The sequence below is a fragment of the Wyeomyia smithii genome, chromosome 1, assembly GCF_029784165.1.
Source record: "Wyeomyia smithii strain HCP4-BCI-WySm-NY-G18 chromosome 1, ASM2978416v1, whole genome shotgun sequence".
In the NCBI taxonomy this organism is placed as follows: domain Eukaryota; kingdom Metazoa; phylum Arthropoda; class Insecta; order Diptera; family Culicidae; genus Wyeomyia; species Wyeomyia smithii.
Genome location: NC_073694.1, coordinates 142,006,405 through 142,028,076, shown reverse-complemented (window position 1 = coordinate 142,028,076; position 21,672 = coordinate 142,006,405). Strand labels below are relative to the sequence as shown.

At 40.4% G+C, this 21,672-nt stretch overlaps 1 protein-coding gene across 2 annotated transcripts in view; it reads left to right on the top strand.

Annotated features, from left to right (window-relative positions):
• LOC129718124 (uncharacterized) overlaps positions 1-21,672 on the top strand; it is a 110,828-nt gene that overhangs the window by 18,927 nt on the left and 70,229 nt on the right. The window contains exon 2 of one of the 2 annotated variants that reach the window (XM_055668555.1): positions 9,572-9,639. The exons of the other annotated variant lie outside the window; for it this stretch is intronic. The gene's annotated coding sequence lies outside the window, so the exon portion shown is untranslated. The remainder of the gene's footprint in view (positions 1-9,571; positions 9,640-21,672) is intronic. 2 annotated transcript variants of the gene reach the window in all.

Here is a 21,672-nt window from a genome sequence, read left to right as displayed (position 1 = left end):
CATTTATCTCGTGCTTCGACGTGACGCACGTTGAACCCTTATTTCACAAAGTTTAAGTTTGTGTGCGATAGGATTACAGTTACAGTAGTCTTCACGAATGAAATATTCCATGATTATTTTATTCCGATCTCGTTCAATCATAAAATACTTTCAAGCAAAATGGCTCAACAAGTTTCTTTGGGATCCATTCCGGAATATGTTGACGGAGTTTTCATTTGAAAACAATGACATTCTGGTTTTATGTTCAGTATTGTAGTTTAAATATTTTTTCAGGATGGATGTCTTGCTATGAAATTTCATTTGAGTATATAAAATTTTGCTAGTATTATGCAAGTCAAATACTGTACTATGTTGGATAAAATGCCTGGCTCGACTATTGAGGATTGGGATGGAATTTTCGTCGAAGGAAAATTGTGAGAAATCAAGCGTTTCTAGAGAAGCAAAGCCGCATTGAATGTAGTTTTTGAAAGAAAGCTTCAATTATGTCCCTAAATCTGATGAAGCAATATTCTTCTGCACATTGATGCCTTTCTCCTGGAAAAGTATAGCAATCACTGGCAAAACCAAAGGTATAAAAGTGATCCCAATGGCCGAACGTCATATACAACTCGACTCAGTTCGACGAACTGAGCATTTTCTGTATCTATGTATGTGTGAATGTATGTGTGTATGTGTGTGTGTATGTGTGTGTGTGTGTGTATGTGTGTGTATGTGTGTGTGAAACTTCATTATTTCCTAAACTACGCAACCAATTCTTACAAAACTGGTGTCAAATGAAAAGACTGCCTTGAAAATCTTTACCTAATGATTTTATGATGATTAAAAATGTGGCTTCGCTCCACGGATTCATATTAGCACTAGAGCATAGTCTGTCGAAGTAGTGTAGCATAGTCTGTGAGTGTAGCTTTCGCAGATGCGAAGGCGATACGGCGCTGCTTTCTTTCCATATAGGTACGCGCACTCTACCATCTCCACCTCGCATGGAGGCATGCTTTGAGAAGGTCTGTTATCGTATCAGTACACCAGTATGCGGCCGCCTTCTGCATCTAGGTCGACAATCCTAGGCATGGTGGCGTCGAACGCCTGCGATAGTATGGTAATGCCCATCAGCACTCGACTGGAACTTCCCACCTTTGTGTTCTCTTTTATTTGCTCCCTGAATACATCGGCATCAAAGTGCGATGTCTTCCAGCCGCGGATTGTTGAAGTTATGGCTCTGCCTGTCACTAGCCGCCTCGTGTTTTGGTCTACGTTATAGCGTACCGACTTGTGGTCGCTATTAGTGTGACCGTCGTCTACCCTCCAGTTCGTGATCAGTCCGGGCTGCAGAATGTCAATAATCGACTTTCCATCATTTCTGCTATAGGTGCACTTATCACCGATGTTTGCCAGATCCAAGTTGATCTTCTCCAGAGTTTCCAACAGGATCCGGCTCCTCGGGTTCGTACAGTGACTTCCCTACTGGGCAGCCCAAGCGTTACAGTCACCTGCGACAACCGACGGCATTCGGCCCGTCAATTTCATTGATTCTTGGTCGACCATCTGAGTGAACCTTTCGATAGACCAACGCGGTGTGGCATAGCAACTACAGTCGTTCGACATTCGACATTCGAAAAAAATTAAAATATCAAATTTTCGATTTTTTTGTTTGATTTTAAATTAGATTAGTTTTCCGAAAAACCATACCTCACCGGGCAGCTTCAGGCCAAGGTGTGTCTTGTTGTTCAAAGAAGTCGTCTTCATTTAGTTCGGTCAGCCAGGGCGAAAGTCCCACAGGTCATCTGCTTCTCGATCGAATCACCTTGTTCGCTGGGCGCCTCCTCTCGTTCCAGTTGGCTCTTTATCGAGAACCATCATCTAGCCTTCCGATTTTCTGTGGTTCTCTTAGCAGTTGATGCAACTCGGGGTTTATCCGCCTCCGCCACGATCCATCGTACATTCAATCTGATTCTGATACGTCTCCGTCATCGTCCTAAGGATTCGTGCTACAATATCAATGTCATCGGTAAAAAGCTGAACAGTCCTCCAGAATATCGTGTCATTCAAGACGATACCAGCTCTATGTTTTACACCTTCCAAAAAGATGTTAAATAGCTACCCTCCATTCGCTCCATCTACTCCTCCGGTACTACCACCTCCTCCTTAATCTAGGTGTTGCGCCTTCGCCAGTGATTCGCCACCGTGTTTCAACAGCATGCTGGTGAGTTGGTATGCTCCAGCTGCTTTGTTGTTTTTCTGCCGGCCAATGTGCTTTGTAACCTCCTGGAGGTCAGGGGATGGAATTCTGTCGTCTTCTGCGCGTACACCGAGATCTACTACCATCTCTTCGTCGTCCTCTGCTACATCGCCGTTGAGGTGCTTGTCGTAGTAGTCGTAGCTTCCACTTTTCAATCACCTTCGTGAGAAGGTTGCCGTCCAGGTCCCTGCACATGTCGGCTTGTAGCACATAGCCTTTGCGGGATCTGTTCAGCTTCTCGTAGAACTCTCGTGTGACACTCGTACGGCACAGTTCTTTTATTGCCTCGCAATCTCGATCTTACTGCTGTCGCTTCTTGTTCCGTAAGACCGAGTTTTGCCGGTTCCGTGCGCGTCGGTAGCGCTCCTCGTTCGATGTTGCAGCATTCTCGCTCTAACTACATTCTTCTCTTCCACTTCCAGTTTCGACTCGTCGTCAAACTAGTCGTTTCTCCTGTTCGGAGCCATTGTAACAAGTGCCGCTACAGTGGTACTACCTATGGCTGCTCGAATGTCCCTCCAGCCATCTTCAAGAGCAGTTACGCCAAGCTACTCTTCCGCTGGTAATGCTGTTTCAAGCTGCTGTGCGAATTCCTGTGCAACTATAACCCGTAGTTGCCCGACGTTTGGTCGAGGTGAGCAACTTTGACGCGTGTTTCGCACCGTCGAAAGTTTTGAGCGCATGAATACTGCAACGAGATAATGGTCCGAATCTGTATTCGCATTGTAGTAGGTGCGAAGGTCTGGTATAGCAGTGGGACTCCCCACCTTCGTGTTCTCTTTTACTTGCGAATTGTTTAGGTATTAGATCTACCTGTCGCTAGCCGCCTCGCGTTGTGGTCTAAGCTATAGCGCACCGACTTGTGGTCGATATTAGTGTGACCGTCCTCTACTCTCCAGTTCGAAATCAGTCCGGGCTGCAGAACGTCAATAACCGACTTCTCACCTATTTTGCTACAGGTGCACTTATCGCCAAAGTTTGCCAGATCCAAGTTGAGCTTCGCCAACTCGGCATCCCAAGCGTTAAAGTCACCTGCGACAACCGACGGCATTCGGCTCGTCTATTCCATTGATTTTTGGTCGACCATCTGGGTGAACCTTTCGATAGACCAACGCGGTGGAGCATAGCAGCTGCAGTCGTTCGAAATATACACAATTTCCTGCAACGGAACCCGCTCGTCCTCCATAAGACCGCCTTACCAGATTTGTCCAGTACCCAGTTACCATTTCCGGGTGGGATCCCGAGTAAAGTTGAACAACAAAACGATAACATGATGTGATGCCTTGTTATCAAGTAAGCCAAATCCTATAACATGATATTCTATATTTTGATAACAGAGAAAAACAAAATGAATCCAAAAATGCCATAATTTGTTATTCAGATGCCCTGAGAGCTGTTATCATACTTTATTCGGGATGCGATACGAGTTCGATACGCTGGCAATGTTAGACTGAGTTACCATTTCCGGGTGGGATGCGATACGGGTTCGATACGCTGGCAATGTCAGACTGAGACTCGCATGATGCTTGGTATAGCAGCTACTGTGCCGCATAGCAATGGTTCAGGTTTAATTGAATTGCCCTCACGCCAGAGGTTTAGTAACCGGCTTGATTGCCGGCTACTTGAGACAACCAGTGGTGGGTTTATCGTCCCGTTTACCGGTACATACAAAACACTTGGGAGGCTCGCTACATAGCCTGCACCTCCGCATCTTCTGCAAAGCTTAGACTGGTCGAGCTTTTTACGCGAACAGGAGCTTTTCCTGCGCTCAAAGCACCTGAAGTAGACATCAAGCTGCTGGAAGATATGCAGGAGGTAAACCGATCAGCCGACATTTAGTCTGGTTATCTTTGGGGCTTTGTTGCCCTCCTTTAATGGAAATTTTATGACGGCGACCTCAATCTATGCTGGACACTGACTTTCAGGTTCCTAAACTGGTAAGTCACCTCCTGGGTAAGTGCCCTCCGTCAAGCTGTTACGGGTTACGGGTTGCGGCCGTTTTGGGTTACCGTTTTGTAAGTAGAACCTTTTTTCTTTGCCGCTTTGCGGGGTTCCAAGATCATCCCACCAGTACGAGACCGACGAACGGTCTTAACATCAGCGCCATAGTCTTTAAGCTGGGCATTGCCCCTTATGGCCTTCAAGACTTCAGCATACATAGACTCATCAGTTTTGAGAATGAGCGCGTCGCCCCTGCTCTTTGACTTGTTTGTCCTTCCGCGGTTTATTGGGGCGTTTTTCACGCTTATCCCGTTTGTTTGTTACCCGTAGCTTCACCCTTTCGTGGGCCGAGTTGGTTCAGTTGACGAGCCAGCCTCTGGGCTTACTTCCATCAACCGTCTCTTCGTCTTTTTTCCGGAGCAAACCTCAGCTTTTCCGCTTATAGGAGAGATCGCGTCAAGGGCCGGCGTCATACTATTTCCCTGGGTGGGTAGTAAGGAATAGAAAGGCTCCTGGGTGACAAAGGTATGGTCAGAAAGGTTGGAGGGAGGGGTGGCTCACCGATACCTGAACAAAATTTTTCGAAAAATCGACAGATTATCAACAATAGGGTGCCGATGGAATGTATAAGACAAATTTGGTTTTCGAATTTCATTCAGCAGTAATGTTTGCATTAAAAAATTGCCTTTTTTCGGATGGTGATAGGAAAAAATAAGACATATAGTTGGTTTTGATGAATTTCTACACCCTTGCGAGCGGCCTTCCGGCAGTTGACCGGCACTTTCGCAATGCGGGCGAAATATGCGTGTAGACATGTTTTTGAGTTCTTTTTTCGTCCTATTTATAAATTCGACGTCGCGATTGCAGGGAAAATCGACTTATCCATTTTATTCAGCCGCTGCCGTTTCCTGACATTTATGTTCATGTTTGCCAGGTAATTGTCACAGTTTGGTCGGTGGCACTAACCTGATTGGTGCTGCATGGGTAGTTTCGTCAGTGCGTCTAAAAGTAAACCAATGAAAAATCGACCATTTTTGTGAATTTTTTTAATGTAAACGGGCTTCTGGTAAGGCTTTACCTACAGTAGAGAAAGTCTCATTTCTTTGAAGAAATGAATAAAATATAACCTCTCACTAAACGATATCCTTAGAAAAAATCGCACATATGCGCGGCAATTTAACATAGTTCATAGTTCTGAACATAGGAAACATTGCATTTTTTTGGTTTTGTCCGATAATTCCGTGTGGGTAAGTACCCACATGAATATTTTCCGAGTGGGTACTACTACCCATACTACCCATATCAACCGCCGGCCCTGATCGCGCTGTCTAATCGCTTCCTCTGCTGCTTGCGCACGCTTTTCCGCATCCTCGGCTCATGTAACCTTTTTTTTTTGTTTTAAACATATAAATCCAGCTTCCCTAAAGTTCTCATATGTGCGCTACAATGATAAAATACTTGAAAAACTGTAGAATTGCCTGTGGATCTGTCCAACATATAATTTTTAATGAGTTTTATACAAGTTTTTAGGGTTGATTAACCTGAAAATAATACGAAAAACTGTGGTTCCTCTAACTCGCACACTTTTGGAACTAAAAACACTATGAATATTTCAATTTGTTTGACACACTTTCATTCACTTGTACCTAAGAACGATCAAAATTAAAATTAGGGGGAAATGCACAATGAAGCGCTGCAGATGATGACTTGGCAGTTTAGGGTGCGAAAATTAATGATGTGGAAAAGAATTTACCGTCGATTAGTACATGGTCGTATGAGCAGTGCACGTTGATGATGTTGTGTTAAATAATCGACCCTTAATTCTCAACTTACATATCCTCGTACCGATCGGCTGACAGACAGACGCTTGGGTTGACGAAGCATTTACTCTACCACCGAAGTATGATTTACGCGCCAATGATCGCGTCGCTCCTTCCTACTTAGTTATTGTCGGATGACAACATTATCCAGGCAACGCCAACCACACGGTGTCAAAATTTCGATTATTATCGAATTTTCATGTACCTCTGATTTTTCTTCGCAAAAATGTTGCCAACTGGATAAGAATCAAGGATCGGGAAGTTAAAAAATATTTCATCGGCGTTTTTTTGAAAAATTTGGATTTTAATTTTTTCAGCGCAAATCTACAAAAAAAAATTCCCTCTTACTTCATTAATGTCAGTAATATTAACATAGTCAGCAACCAGTGCATTTGAGGGTAGTGCAGTGCCATTTAATTTCAAAAAATTAACAATTAAGTCAGTCATTTTACCACAGACAAACAGACGTACCACTCCATACAAAATTCTAAAAAAATGTGGTTCCGATTATTTTGTGCGACACGTACTGGACATATTACGCAAATGATAAACTTTCAGCCTTTCTGCGAAAGCCAAATGTACCTCTAATTTTTTTCTTCGCAGAAATGTTGCCAACTGGATAAGAATGAAGGATCAGAAAGTTAGAAAATATTTCATCGGCGTTTTTTTTTTGAAAAATTGAATTTATTTATTTAAAAGACGTTCAGCGAAAAAAAATTAAAATGTTACAATTTTTGTGGGATGCAGGAAAAACAAACGGGAGTCCAGCAAACCAGTTTGTCTTTATGTTTTCGTAGAGAAAATTTCCTTAATGTTAAATTTTTGTTGGATTAGATGAATAAATTCATTAAAAAACAATTTTCCTTTGAAAAATTCAAAGTTATTTATATTGAAGTATTTTTATTGAAGTCGTGGACGTGCAAATCTCGATGCTTCCGACCTTGTTCGAAAAGGTGCCTCAGCAATAAGTAATTTGACAATAATTAGATCACATTCGACTTAACTTTGGACTTTCAGTACACCCCCAGATAAAAACTCCCGCACAAATATCTAGGATACTTTTTATCATTTTCGTTATACATAGGCAAAAAGTGAGAAAATAGCATTTCCTCCACTGCTCGCCTATTCTCTTCGTAGATTTAGTTTTTTTGAAGCACAAAGCGCAAACCAAATTTCTACACTTCTCGTGGTCTAGCTTCATGATTTATTCGTAAAATTTTCGAAATGAAGTGACATTGCACTATCCTCAAATGCATTGGTTGCTGCGATTTCCTGTGGTTAAATCACAGATAAACAGAGGCACCTTGAAATTTATATTCATGGATCAAAATAACGGTCAATTCAAATGAGTTTCAATTACGCGGAATATTTCCGCCGCAGCAGTGGTGCACATTAGCCCTTTTACCTTTGAACTCAGTAGACAGTCGCGTGCCGTGCTGCCAGAAACAGCAGAAAGGCTGAAAGTTTATCATTTGCGTAATATGTCCAGTACGTGTCGCACAAAATAATCGGAACCACATTTTTTTAGTATTTTGTATGGAGTGATACGTCTGTTTGTCTGTGGTAAAATGACTGACCTAATTGTTAAATTTTTGTAATTTATTTATTTATTTATTTATTTCGTCAAGCAAATGTAGACTACAGTTATAATAATACAATGTTTTCTTATATTCTATACATTATTTCCAGTAGTTAGTAGTTTTTTTATTTGATTTCTGCCCATGGTGATGTCGATATTTTCGCAGTGCTGGTTATAGTGACGCATCATGCGATTTATTGGGCCATTTTTTGAGTAGTTTGTTCTGTGAGAATTTTCCGAAAATATTTTACGATTTCTCAATTGACGACTGGGTGCATAAAAATTTAGTTGTGATAATAATTGAGTAGATTGCACGCGTTGAGAAATAATGTCATTGATAAAATAAAGCATTGAAAGATCGCGGCGTTTTTTAAGTGCTTGTATGTCTATAAGCATGCAGCGTGCTTCATATGATGGTAAGGGAAATGATGTCCAATTTAGCTTACGAAGCGCGTACAAAAGAAATTGTTTTTGGACAGATTCAATGCGATCTTCATGTGTGGCAATATAGGGATTCCATACAATGCTACAATATTCCAGAATTGGTCGGACGTATGTAATATATAATAGTTTGATTGTATATGGGTCTTGAAAATTGTGGCCGAAGCGTTTTATAAAGCCCAGCATACTATTTGCTTTGTTGATAATTGTATTATAATGTTCTATGAATGTGAGTTTGGAGTCTAAGATTACGCCTAGGTCCCTAACGATTTTGCATTTTTCTACTGGTTGGTTTCCTAAGAAAATGTTTGTTGGTGGTGTTACTGTTTTTCTGCTAAAGGCTATTGAATTACATTTTTTAATGTTGAGTTGTAATAGGCTTTTGTTGCACCAAGTGTAGAATACATTAATTTCATTCTGGAATATTTCGAAGTCTTCTGCATTGGTTATTTCTATAAAGAGCTTCATGTCATCAGCATATACAAGCACATGTATTGACTTAAGAAGAAAGGAAATGTCATTTACGTATAATATAAAAAGAAGAGGGCCCAGGTGGGAACCTTGAGGAACCCCAGAAGTTACTTCTATTGGGTTTGAAAAGGAATTTTGGAAGCGGACTATTTGTGTTCGTTTTGTTAAGTATGACTGCAGCCATTCCAAAAATTTTGTTTCAGTTCCGTATTTTTCGAGCTTGAAGAGTAATAATGGTATGTCGATTCTGTCAAATGCCTTGCTAAAGTCCGTATAAAGAGCTTCTACGTGGTTACCGTTGTCCATTACAGTCAGAGTGAAAGTTATGAATTCCAAAAGATTTGTGGTAGTTGATCGGCCTTTGTAAAAGCCGTGCTGTTGAGTTGTAATTTGGTGTTTTACTTGTTGAAAGATTTTTTCATTAATTATTGATTCAAATAATTTTGGAATGCATGAAATAATGGCAATTCCACGATAATTACGAATGTCAGATTTAGCGCCAGATTTGAAAATTGGCACTAAATATGAGGTTTTCCAGAGTTCTGGGAAAATTCCATTCTTCAGGGACATGTTAAAAAGGTGTTGTAAGGGTGTAGATAGTTCTTCTGCCAAATTTTTGAGAAAAATTGGAGCTATTCTGTCAGGTCCAGGACCTTTCGTAGCGTCTAAATTTTTAAGTGCGTTCTGAATTTCGAATTCAGATATTTGATTGACAGATAAAGAATTCGAAAATTCAGGAAAATACGAGAAGTATTCGCGGTCGCGATCTGTTTCTTCATATGTGGTGTAAATTTCTTGAAAAAAAGTGGCAAAAAGACTACATATTTCATTACTAGTTTGTCCTACATTACTGTCAAGATGCATTCGTGATGGAAAGTTGTTACTTTTTAGTTTGGTTTTTACGTAATTAAAGAAGTTCTTAGGGCAAGACTTGATTTGATGTTCGATTTTACGATTATGTTCTTCATGTGCAATTTTAATGGCTGCGTCAAGTTGACAGCAAATTTCTTGGTAATTTTGAAGATTTTCGCTATTGTTGTCTTTTTTGTATATTTTATGTGCTTTTTGTTTTCTATTTTTTAGGTTCTTCAATTGTGGATTAAACCACACTGGATATTTGTTGGTGTTCGTTCGTCTTCTTTTCTTTATAGGTACATTTTCTGATATAATTTGATTAATTATTTCATAAAATTTTGATACTTCTTCGTTGACATTTCCTTCTTTACAAATTATACTACGCCAATTTATTATGCGAAGTCTAGTCTTAAATGACACTGCACTACCCTCAAATGCACTGGTTGCTGACTATGTTAATATTACTGACATTAGTGAAGTTAGAGGGATTTTTTTTTGTAGATTTGCGCTAAAAAAATAAAAATCCAAGTTTTTCAAAAAATCGCCGATGAAATATTTTTTAACTTCCCGATCCTTGATTCTCATCCAGTTGGCAACATTTTTGCGAAGAAAAATCAGAGGTACATGAAAATTCGATAATAATCGAAATTTTGACACCGTGAACCAGTTGTGTCCATGTTTCAGCTGGCAGCCACTTTTTTCAGATTGCCAACGCACAAAACCTCTTAGGCGGGGGCCTAGCGTGGTTGGTAACGTCTCCGCCAACCACGCTCGACACCTGGGTTCGAGTCCCAACGCCGACAAAGGTGTCGATGGTTGTGGGGTGGCGTGATCCACTCACAACCTACCCTACTGGTCTAAATTCAAGCCTAGCCGACACCGGGGGATTTTCTGAGGCGAAAAATCTCTGGGATCATGCCTTCCATCACATGAGGAAGTGAAGCCGTTGGCGCCGGTCCGTTTTTCAACGGGTCGTAAGTTAGGGTCCTGGGTGGAGTCGGCACAACAACAGTGGCGAAACTAGACCGACAGAAATTAAGCAAGAATAATAAAAAAAATCACAAGACCCCTGGGTTTTATGGTTTTTACTAAAGTTACTTACTGTTCAGATACACGGTAAAATAGTTCTTACAAAATTTCACTTGCTCCGATCATGACAAAAATCGCTAACAATGTGGGGGGTATATTTTTTTATTTATTTTGGAGATAGAATTGATTAAATCTTCAACATCACTCAACATTTTAGAAATTTAGAAATTACCATGCGTCTACATTAAAAAAAGTTACAGCAACGCTTGATGGAGACATATCTGATTAATTTAGTGACATTTATATTACCACAATAAAAAATATACCTCCTTCAAAATTTAGTTATGTAAAATTTCCTGAGCAATCAAAAAAACTAAATATACAACGATAGGGTCTTCTATGTCTTGAACCCTCTTTTTTTAGAAATTGCTATCTTTAAGGCCAAACAATATTTATGATAAAGCATTATTTTTTGCTAAAAATCATCGTTCATAGCTGATCGAAATTTGCTGCCATTAAAATTTGTTGCCATCTGAAAAAATTATTTTGGCTCTTTAGTCGTTTAAAATAATAAATGCATTTTTGATTTTACTTCACCTAAATTTTAGGACGTGAACTGCCTTGAGCTTAGTGATTCTACTACATGACAACGCTTGGCCTCATATTACCAAAGTCGTTAAAACTTACATAGAAACACTAAAATGAAAAGTCTCAGATATTAAGCAGTTCGATTACTACTTGTTTAGTTCGATGTCACATGGTCCGGCTGATCACCAGTACCGTTCATATGAAGACATCTGAAAAGAACTCGTGGTTAACCAAATAAACACACTTATCGTAACGGCATTTGAGCTCTGCCATAAAGATGAGACAGAGTTATAGCTAGCGATGGGCAATACTTTCAATGAGTTCTAGGTAAATATTTGTTTCAAAAACAAAGTTACATTTTTATGAAAAAAAAAAAAAACAGCGAATACTTAGTTGCGCACCTAATAGTTAAAAAGTTTAGAAATAAGTTAAGTACAAGATAATGTAGTTTTTCTTGACAATTAAGTCTACATGACACAGAATTCACATCATAGTAAAAAAATAATATTTCCATTTGAGTTTCACAGAAGAATTTGTTACTATTTCGAACTAATTCACTAAAATAGAAAGCTGCTTGTTAGTGCCACCTTATTCCGTAAGGTACTTTTCAAATAACTTTTCAAATAAAAAAATCACGTTCCCCAGAAGCTTAAACTATTCATCCCACACCTACTATATAACCATCGCAGGTGCGGCTGTTATCGGCTCTAACTACGACCACTTAACACCTTTTTTCTGACCCTTGAAAATGTCGCAATGCCCTAATCGGGCTTGCTTTCCACGGCGTGCTGCCCGAACATAGGTGAACCTATCCGGTGGTCAAGACCAAGAGACACAGTGACTGAGTTTTGCTGCTCCGTCTGTCTGCTCTGGTCGTCGAGAGAGTTGCTGGGAGGAAATGGCGTGTCATACCAGCAACTCATGCATGATGCATCCGCCATTCTCCTGCGCGAGCTCCACCGTTGAGTTGCCCGGATGGTGCCAATGGAGGCTAGCATGACAGAAAAAACCTGTTACAAAAGAAAGTTACCGTCCCTAGCGCGATACTGAAGCGAGGACCGGTTTAACTAAACAGTCTATCTTCCCTATAATGGTATTTCAGGAATTGGCCGAAGAAGGAAAGCGGAAAATCGATGTATGATAATGTAAACCAAAACATTGGAGTAATTTAGTGTAAAGATGTAAAGTAACCTAACAGTTGTAGTTGTTTAGCGGCTAGTCTAATTAGAGAGGTTTGACTGTAGTGGAGGGCTAGCTTAACGATCTGAGCTAACTACAAAACACAAGTTCAACACACCTTCGCAGTAGCAGACGCCGCAATAAAGTAGAGGAAAGAAGATGATTCGAATTAAAACATGTTTCATGCGTCAGCTTTTTATGGTATCGTAACCATCGGAATCTTAGCACCCCTGGCTGTTTAAGGGCATTCGCGAATATCATACGTTTACTAGTGAGATCGACGCAGAGACGTCTTTTGCTTCGGCCTGAAGAGGACTTTCCATTTCACGTCCGATATGTGGCTGTACCCAGTACCAGTTTGAAGATGAAAAGGAAATTTATCATTAGAGTGCATCTTCGGCATAATTGATAGCTTGGTGATGTGCGGAAATAATGTAATTTTCTTAGCGACTAGAAACTCAATGTCGCCTGTTGAAAGCCGATTAACCTGCAAGGTCATTAGGGGGTTAGAAGATAATTGTTATCGGTTATTGGTGAAATTTTCAATTATATTTATTGTCTGAGGGATATGTTCTCCAAAATCGATATAAATATATAAATAAATAAAATAAATCAGTTCCATGCGTTTTTGGGTCACATTTAATTGTGATAAAACGAGTAAATTTTTTCGCTTGATTGTAGCATTTATTGTGTTTCTACATAACATAACCTGTGCGTGCAGGCTGCCAATAAAAGTTCATATCGCTCCATGGAGAACCCACCCGAATCATGATCGCTGTACACCGGAGCGGAGAGACCCAGCCAGACCACAGTATGACTGATGGTTGAGTGCATTTCCTTCGTATTCTTCGAACATTATGAAACGAACTGCTTTCCCAGCCGAAGTGAGGCGACCACCAAGCGACAGAGCTTGATCGTTTGCCGGCAGACTCTAACGTAATAATGCGTTATGTTATGGGTCAACAGATAAGTGCTTTTGTAATGCGAAACAAGGGCACAGAACAATTTATTGATAGGAGGCTAAGGGTATAACTAACCTCGTTTTAACATGCCATCACCTAGTTAATGGCTGTTTAGATTCACGATAGTGTTCTTCAGTTAGTTGACATTGCATTGTTGAGCTCAAAACTGGCACAACTCAAAATTTTGTACTTTTGGGGTTTTAATACGAACGATGCATGATATTATTTAGTTTCATCCCACAAAGACCAGTTTTGAAATTTACAGAACAATACGAACCTTTAAATAGATGTGTCCTTGTAACTAAAATCCAAAATATCGTAGGAAAGATGAAAAAGTCAGGTTTCAACTCGTACAACTTGCTCATTATATGCACATAGTAAACGCAAAGATGTTCAACTAGAATGGGAAGTCTTATTTTTCTGTTTTTTTAGTTTGTTGGTCAGTGCTAAAGCTCAAGGCAATAATAACAGCAGCATGGGATTGCAATTTAATCCAAGGAGGATATTGATATCCATCAAACAACGTCCCACAGAAAACTCAATAATTTCATTGACACTTGGCTACGCGTGAAGAAAATCGGCAACCGAGAAAAGAATATTGGAATGACACTGACAGATAATTTTATTCTGATAGTGTCGCCGCAATATTAATAGGGTAAACAGGTATAATACGCCCCCCCTAAGGAACATCGTCAATATTGTAGCTATATTTATCACAAACAACAAATAGTTCATGCAGTTGGATACACTATTTAGTTGGTAATGCACTGCCATTACTTTGTTTTGTAATTACTGTTACACAAAAACGCCATAATTTTATTAAAAAAATTGACTAAACTGCAAGCTTTCCAATCTATCGGGGCAAAACGCCCCAGATGCAGTATAATATGCCCCATGCAGTAGCTTCATATGCCAGCTCAGCATGCGAAGTGAAACAGTGCTTGAAGTCTCAGAAGCAAACGCTAAAGCAATGAACAAATCAGCTGGGCTAGCGGTGGGGCATATTGCCCGCGAGCTGTAGTGTAGCCGAAAGCATTGAATACTCAAGCAAATTATAAAAATTTTATCGTTTCTTCACTAGATACAGCTGCTTAGAGGTTCATTTGAGATATATAAGTACAAAAACCAGGTAATAAACTTTATACATATTTATACTTTATACAGAAAAAAAACGTTACGGAAACGCTGCAAGAAATTAGATCTGAAGCAGCTCAATACAAAATTGATTTTTGTTTATTTTTTGCTGCTAGTGACAATTATCAAATTTGCACAGAAGGTTGGTCCTATGACCCGCTACGGATTCCCAATAGTCTCATTTCTTATTTTTTGTGTGTTTCCGAATAAATGGACTGGGGCGTTATGCCCCGGGGCCGGGGGGCGTTTTATACATATTTACCCTACAGGCACACTTCGTCCGATCGAAAAGTTTTGGGCGATAGTTAAAAAGAAGCTTAAAAAAGCGGAAAATATTTAAAACCGATAAATCTTTGAAAAAACTGGAAGAAATTGTGTAAGGAAGATTGACAAAGCCTCGCCCAAAACCTCATGAGCAGTGTCAAGAGGAAGAAAATATTCAATAAATAAATTATGCCAAAGCATAGCTAATATGTATAGTTGTTTAATCCCTGAAATTTGAAAAGTACCCGATTGAAACCTAATTTCTGGTGATCATTTTTGTGTGTCTCGTTTTTTAGAGTCCAATCTCTATTTTAATTTAGTGTTGAAAAGCTCGTTCTCATTTGCTTTCAATGGGCGAGCGTTCCAGCTCAACAATTTTATTGGATTAACGATAATTTTTCAATTCACCACTTTGAAAAAATGTTAATGGTAAAAAATGGTTCAGAAATCAAAAGTGAAATTTGCGTCCATAAGATCGAACATTGCCTGTTGCAGAGAAGCAAGTAATAGCTTCTATAGTCATTATAGATGAGCAATTCTCGCTGAAACTAGGCCACTAGATGCACAAGGTCTTTAAAATTTAATATAAATGCACATAGTTATTAGAAATAGAGAAAAAATGATAATGCCATTTTTGTTTGATCGAATTTTTTGACCCCTTGGTCACCGAGGGGCGAAACAGTTTTCAGAAAAGTTGAAATTTTAGCAACTCCTGATGTATTATTTGAGCTATATCTCTAAAATTCGTTTTGTAAAGTACTACAAGTAGCACTTTTCTGTAATGAGGAATAATAGGGCTTTCATTTGAAGTGATCAGAATTTAAGCCGCCATCTTGAATTTGGCCGCCATCTTGGATTACATCAGAAATATGCAATTTTGACCGTGTTCGCAACTACCGATTTTCGATCTGAGACCAGCATTGGGAAGCTGAGAAAAAATTCTATAAGATGCATGAAAAAAATTTGGTGAGCATCAGTGTTAACCCATCAATTGAAGCTATTTTCCAAGCTGAGTTTCAAATTATTCATCGTACATCGCGCGATCAACGTAGTAACCTGTCTACTGAGACCAAGTAGATGCACATGTTATGTCCATATATGTCCCCCAAGCAGCACACATTGTTGCAATGAAGCAAATGCAACTCTCAACGCAGCATTCCAAGATTGTAATAATTCGCATCCGTTACTTTTATTCAACTTGTAAAAAACCGAAAAAGCGCAAGAGGTGGAGCCTATATGCAACAAACAGTGTTATGTGAAATCATCATCTGCATCGATAGTCGCTGCAGTATAGGAAGAAAAGAGGGGAGAACAAAATTTAGTTTGTTTACCTTTAATCTCATTACTCTTCGGTGATGGTGTCACGAAAATTCATATAACTACATATATCATAAAAAACCTCAAATATATCGATTTTTTTTCTACTTACGCTTCTGATAGGCAGTAATTCTACCTGCGATTCAAAATTTACCGTGCAAAAAATGTTTTTACTTCGTAATTATTCACGCGCCTATTATAAAGTGTTGTAAAAGAAATTTTTTTATTTTCCCAAAATAGCATTTTCGATAGCTTCTCAAAAATGAGTCGTGTTGCAAAATATTAAACCATTGGCACAGAATGGCATCTTTTGCCTATAGAAACGTCTATGCAGAGTTTTAGCCAAATTAAAAATGACAATTCAAATAAAATATTGAAACTGGGACATTTTTTGTGGAACTGCTCAGTATTAAAAAATCTAGTAGTATCACACATGCTAGTATTGTACTCATTATTCCCACTAAACTTAAAAAACAGTAGTGGCGTACTAGTTGTAGCATCAATCGATTATGATATATGGACATATATGGACATAACATGTGCATCCACTTGGTCTCAGTAGACAGGTTACTACGTTGATCGCGCGATGTACGATGAATATTTTGAAACTCAGCTTGGAAAATAGCTTTAATTGATGGGTTAACACTGATGCTCACCAAATTGTTTTCTTGCATCTTATAGAATTTTTTCTCAGCTTCCCAATGCTGGTCTCAGATCGAAAATCGGTAGTTGCGAACATGGTCAAAATTGCATTTTTCTGATATAATCCAAGATGGCGGCCAAATTCAAGATGGCGGCCAAATTCAAGATGGCGGCCAAATTCAAGATGGCGGCCTGAATTCCGATCACTTCAAATGAAAGCCCTATCATTCCTTTTTACAGAAAAGTGCTACTTGTAGTACTTTACATAACGAATTTTAGAGATATAGCTTGAATAATACTCCAAGAATTGCTAAAATTTCAACTTTTCTGAAAACTGTTCCACCCCTTGGTGACCAAGGGGTCGACAAATTCGATCAAATAAAGATGGCATTATCATTTTTTCTCTATTTCTAATAGCTATGTGCATTTATATCAAATTTGAAAGACCTTGTGCACCTAGTGGCCTAGTTTCAGCGAGAATTGCTCAGATTTTACTAGTCTGGCGGAGTGGATTCGGGAACCAATTTTAACTGTTATAACGGGATTCAGTCAATAAAGATTCTCTATGACTGGTTCTCGTTATAACAGTTTAAATTGGCTCCCAAATCCACTCCACCAGACTGTAAATATAGAGACTGTAATAACTCCCAAGCAGTTAAAGTTGGGAAATATATCATATATCTATTATACTCACTTACTCCGGCGACAGACCGACTATCGATCCTGTGCCGAATTCATATTACGTCGCCCTACCACTCGGTCTTAAGCTGCAACCCTCAGTCACCTCTAACACCTATTAGGCGAGCTTCCTCGTCGACAGTACACATCAACGAGTGCGTGATTTACCCCAAAGTCGACGGCCTCTACCAGGATTCTACTTGAATATAGTTTTTGCTGATCGTTCCTTCGGCATTTTAGCTACATGCCCAGCCTACTGTAGCCTGTCATGTTATATGCGCTTGACTATACCCGCCGATTTGTATGCCTGGTACTCTTCATCATTCATGCGTCTGCGCCAAACGTCATTTTCTAGTTTACCGCCAAGTATCAACCGAGAGATTCTACGTTAAAAAACATCAAGAGTTCGCGAATCTGCCTCTTTCAGTGAGGATGTTTCCGGGAGGCCACCGGGAGAATCAGTGTTTTACAGAGTTTATAGAGTTTATAGAACATTATCTGCCATAACTCATTGCTCTTAACCTAGTCGTACGCTGCCCAGAACTATACCCAAGTAACAAAACTGGTTTTATCAAAGTTTTATAGCTCTGTTTTGGCTGTATTTGGCGCTATGAAACTTTGATAAACCCAACATTGTTACTAGGGTATGAACAGATGTTGAGTCTGCAAGTTAAATTCTCGAAACTATCGAGTATTTTTTGCAAGGTAAACATTTGGTCTGTGGAGTAGCGTCCTCCACGAAAACCAACAAAGTTTTTCTGCAACGGCCTCAGTGGATGGAACAGGATGCAGGAGAGAATTTTGTACACGGCATTGAGAAGAGTTATACCCCGATAGTTACTACAGTCCAGGTGGTGACCTTTTCCGTAAAACGGGCATATGAGACCCTTCAACCAGTCCGAGGGCAATGCTTCATCAGCACACACCTCCCGACTTGTTCCCGACTTTGAAAAGCTCAGCGGGAATGCCGTCCTTCTCAGCTGCCTTGGAGTTCTTCAGCTCTTTAACTGCTTTCTTCACTTCGTCCATGGTTGGTGGATCCACAGCTTGTCCATCATTCTCAATGTCAATTCTGCTACTTTCGACGCTTTTGTCTTCCTCACCGTTCAACAGCACACTAAAATATTGCTTCCAACACCTGGTCACATCTGATTTATCGGTAACCCTCCCTTTCGTTGCACATGACAAGGGCAGACACGTGTCGGTTCCTGATTCCGTCATTCTTTTTGTACAAGCTCCCTCCGCCTCCGCAAAAACACACTCCCAATGCTGACTTTTTTCTCGGCGATGGAGTCTCTAGCTGCTCGATATCTCCCTACTCTCTGGCGTGTCACAACTGTGGCCTACAAGTGACATGTGGTGCGGTTCTGCTTTACCGTCACTCGTTGGCACGTGGTTTGCGCTTCAGGTCCCCTGCTTATCGATCTGCTCAGCAACTTTCTGCGAGTACTCTGCAGCCTATCCTCCAGAAGGTAACAGCTGGATGTTCAACTTTATCTTCCTCGTTGTCCTTGATTTCAATACGTTGAACAACCGGGCGCGGATCTTGGATACGGAGAGATAGTGACCCGAGTCAATGTTTGGTCCTTTGAACGACCTTACGTTTGTAACGTTTGATAAGTGCCGACCATCGATCAGCACATGGTTGACCGATGAGCACATGGCAGGCCACTCATTTGGGTGCTTCCAGGTGTACTTACGAATATTCCGGTGTGCAAAATAATTGCTACCGATAGCATTGCTTCTGGCTGCAGGAAACACTATAAGCCTCAGGCCATTATCGTTCGAGTAGAATGGAAGATTTCTCTACCAATTATGGGGCGGAAGAAGTCTTCCTGCTCAGAATGGGCATCTGCACCTCCGATAACGATTTTGATGTCATGTCCCGGGCACTCACTGTATGTCTTCTCAAGAAGATCACTCCTTCTTCTCGTCATCGAGTTTATCATTAGTCGTTGCGCACACATTGATTAGGCTGTAATTGAAGAATCTGCCCCCAAACTCAACACGCATATTTGATCACTAGGGCGGTTCGATTTGTAGGGGATCAAAATATATGCTTAGGCACATATGATTTTCGGATTCTAGGGATCAAAATAAGATACTTTGCTCAAAAAACCATACCTCTAAAATGAATTCTGATGTCCCTTGTACTAACGTGTAGGTACCCAAAAGGTCAAATTTCAAAAAATCCTGTTTTGACCCATTTAGAGTGCCCCAATCGAGTCCAAATGTATGACCGACCCCCACTAACTTTGGAGGGCCGACCCACCCATGCTAGTGTTACCCCCCTGGGACCCCCCTAGGGGGTCTTCCATACAAAAATATAAAAAAATATCAAAAAATCACCATTTTTGGCACTTTGTATGTCAAAAATCAGTGAAATTGCTATTATTTTTTCCGCACAAATGAAGTTTCTAGGAAAAAAATGTTTTTTTTTTTTGTTTTTGGATTTTTGTTTTCTCCTGCTTCGCATGGGATTCGGTCCTGAGTCTTCAGCGCATACATACACAATTACACATATTTCTGAGCCATTCTCATTGCAGATGGCGTTTGCAGTTGGCGTCCTTTTGAACATAAAATCGTATATCACTCTGTTACATCATATGTAATATTCTTATTTCGACCAGTCAGGCGAGCACCGCTGGTAAGCTACCACAACGGCTACCACAACGGCTACCACGCACGGACGCTCCGTTTCCACTGTTCCCACGCACACTGTAGAACCAGAGTGAATAAATAGAGTGACGCAGAGTCTGAAACCAGAAAAACCAAACGAACACTGCAAAGTCGGGTGTTTTCGTCAATGAAATAGTCTGCTGGGAGGCAACAAAAATCCATCCACTGTTTCCTCACAATCGGATTCTTCGGGAACCGAAAAAAACTCGGTACTGTTTTTTGTTATTACACAAAACGCACTTCATTTTATCTATCTCTATCAAACCTTATCAAACGAACTTGTTTTAAATTTAAATACAATAACTATCTTTTCACTCTGACAATAACAACACTCCGTTGAAGTCAACTGGAACTTGAGCAAAAAGGGGCTGCCAGAAAAATATTTTGGTGGATACATAAAAAAACCGTGTTGCTGTTTTGACTGAATTTCTCTCTGCGTCACTCTATCTATTCACTCTATGTAGAACTAGTGTAGGTTTCGTATAGGATAGAAACGTCAACATAAATCATTCATGGTGATTTTTTGATATTTTTTTATATTGTTGTATGGGAGACCCCCTAGGGGGGTCCCAGGGGGGTAACACTAGCATGGGTGGGTCAGCCCTCCAAAGTTAGTGGGGTCGGTCATACATTTGGAATCGATTGGGTCACTCTAAATGGGTCAAAACAGGATTTTTTGAAATTTGACCTTTTGGGTACCTACACGTTAGTACAAGGGACATCAGAATTCATTTTAGAGGTATGGTTTCTTGAGAAAAGTATCTTGTTTGATCCCTAAAATCCGAAAATCATATGTGCCTAAGCGATTTTTAAATCGACCCACCCTCACTGATCGGCCTCCATCTAATGCCACGCTTCATCTGTTTCCCAATTAACACGAAACCGACTGCTACTTAAACAAAGTGTCTGCAATAGGATCTACTGCCCGGAATTACGTTCTACCATTCTTGGTCACCGCAACTCCTGGATAACATTCACCTTCCGCAGCTAGCCAGGATACCAGCGCGTACCGGTTCGAGTAAGGTCCTTATATTCCAAGTACCGAGTTTTTAAGGATTGTTGTCCTTTTTCGATCGCCTAGTTTGATTCAGATCAATTACTCCGTTCCGTATTATTATCTGGGTTGTTCGTAGTAGTTCATATTAGGTATGCTACCTTACTAGGGCTGCGATACCTAGTCTCGCGATGGGAGCGCCGTTTTAGATATAGCTAGCGAGGCACCGTATTTCATACTTAATCCACCCGATTCGGGTCAGACGCTGTTGTATGCCGCCCCTAACATAGTGGGACAGCCGCGTACGTCCCCCCCCCCCCCTTTCCAGTTAAACCAAAGTTTCCACCAGGGGTTACTTACCCGATCTCCACTAAGGTTATTCGTATCCCGGTCGGCTCCACGTGGAGGTTGGGATAGGAGATGCTGAACAGAGGTGGGTGACCACAATAGGGTCTTCCAACACAGTTTCTTAACCTATTTTGGCCCAGGTCTTCGATTTATTTATTTGTAATGACAAGGACGGCATCCTGCTTACTGATAAGCCGACGGTTGCAGCCAGGTGCAACCTGGAGCATTTTCAGGCGCTTTTGAACAGTGAGGAGCCAGATGAGCAGAGCAGGAACAGGATGACGATTATGAGTGACGAACAAACTGTAGAGCCACCAACACAGGAGGAGGTGAAAAAGGCGATTAGTGAACTGAAAAATGTCAAGGCCGCTGGGAAGGACGGTATCCCGGCTGGTTGGGAAGCTTCATATGCCCTATCAATAAGAAAGGTCATCGATTGGGTTGTTGCAACTATCGAGGCATTACGTTGCTCAACTCCGCATATGAAGTGCTCTCCCCTATCCTGTTCCTCAGAT